General features: G+C 32.2%; 1 protein-coding gene across 1 annotated transcript in view; it reads left to right on the top strand.

Annotated features, from left to right (window-relative positions):
• The window catches only part of LOC105808113 (RING finger protein 17-like), a 66,812-nt gene that overhangs the window by 16,524 nt on the left and 48,360 nt on the right, over positions 1 to 1,928 (top strand). The window lies entirely within an intron of this gene.

The following is a 1,928-nucleotide window of genomic DNA, read 5'->3' as shown; positions in this document are numbered from 1 at the left end:
CATTTTTTCATTTATTACAAGCAACAAAAACAAGCAAAAACACCATCGTAAATAAAATTTAAATGACAGGCTATGGGGGAAAAATAAAACCTTTATCATATATGTTACAGCTTAAGAATCTTTTTACGGTTTTTAACTGAAATCTTTTAAATCAGTGGTATTTAATGTTTACTTAAATGTCCTGCATCCAATCTGCTGATAGTAACATTATCCTCTTACTATGAAGTGCCAAGCCAAAGTGCAATAAACCAGGAAGCCATAGAAATTAATTTTTAGCCCCCATTTTGGTGGGTAGGGGCATTAAATATTATTCCAGTGTGATTCGTTAAAAGTAACACTTTTTCCAATCTCTAATGAATTGTATGCTAAAATTTTTGTAATTATTGTACGCCGTATTTTCTCATATGAGCTTTAGAATTGTATTAATTTTATATTTGATGGATTTTAGGATATTCAGTCTTTATCTCCAGGAACCTGGCATGATTCTCCATTTATTCGGTTCTCATTTTATGACCTCTGATAAATTTTTTTTAGTTTTCTTTACTGAGAGCTTATATTTTTCTTGTTAAATTTATTCCTAAATATTTTTAGAGTTTTGAGCATATCTTAAGATATCACTAAAAATTTTTACGGTAAATTTTTAAAGTATTGTTGCAAGTAGTTCCTTTAAAATTATGGTAGGATGAAGTGTCTTAATTAATTTAATTAATAGTGGCAAAATTACTGATTTCTTACAGAAATTAAAATAGAGTAAAAACATAAGCACAATTTTCTTGTTGATTTAAAGGGGATTTCAGGGTCCTTGGGGTCATCATTAACTTTGCCTATGAATGGCACACTTAAGTAGTTGTTTAGATTCTGGCTAAACAATTTAATGAATGATTTTCTGTCTTTTTTTTTTTAAATCATATTTTGTCCTAAGGTTGCTACAACTGTATATACGAGACAAGGCTACTACCGAATAGATGAATGTATTAAAGAAGACTCTTTAATGGAAAAACTGCAACCTAAAATGTATGTTTTGTCTGTACTTATTTTAGTATTTAAAGTTCAATGTGTTTTTGAAATAATTTTAGAAATACTGATAAAATATCATTATTAGATCTGTGTTTCTAACCCACTGTTTATATAGAGTGCTCTTTAAATTCATAATTCCTCTTAGCTGTCAGTGGAATGGAGAGTCCAATTCCTTAAAGAAGCAGCATTCATTTGTCTATATTTAAAGTGAAAAAAAGAATGCAAGGATTACCATATCAAAACAAGAAAGTCTGAGAGTACAATACTAGCTAAAGTTATTGGTGCTGGATGAGAGGAAGTTATAAAGAAAAAAATTACTTATTTCTCTCTCTCTCTCTCTCTTTTTTTTTTTTTTTTGGCTAAATTTAATAGAACTAGCTTTTTTTCTTGGTAACTTTTTTTTTTTTTTTTTGAGACAGGGTCTCACACTGTTTTCTGGGCTAAAGTGCAGTGGTGTCGTCATAGCTCACTGTAACCTCTAACTCCTGAGCTCAAGCGGTCCTCTTGCTTCAGCCTCCCAAACAGCTGGGACTACAGGCACACACCACCACACCTGTCTAAGTTTTCTGGTTTTTTTTCCTGTAGAGACAGAGTCTCTCTCGCTGTTTGCTCAGGCTGGTCTCAAATTCTTGGCCTCAAGCAGTCCTCCCTCCTCAGCCTCCCAACAAGCTAGGATTTGGGATTACAGGCGAGAGCTGCTACACCCCACCTCTCTGGATTCTTCAGAATAGCAGAAGTACAATATGATGGAGGGCTTTGGGAAGAGGTGGTTTGATAGGTGATTTATTAAAAGGAAAAATAATAACTTTGGGGTTCTTTTATTTTTTTTACTCTTCTATAAGACTTTACACAGGTATGCATTAGTAAATGCTCTTTTTGAATTAGTAATAGAATTTTTTTTTTTTTTTTTT

This window comes from Propithecus coquereli, unplaced genomic scaffold (assembly GCF_000956105.1).
Source record: "Propithecus coquereli isolate 6110/MARCELLA unplaced genomic scaffold, Pcoq_1.0 Scaffold168, whole genome shotgun sequence".
NCBI lineage: Eukaryota > Metazoa > Chordata > Mammalia > Primates > Indriidae > Propithecus > Propithecus coquereli.
The sequence above is the reverse complement of the archived record's forward strand: the minus strand, read 5'-3'. Positions and strand labels throughout refer to the sequence as shown.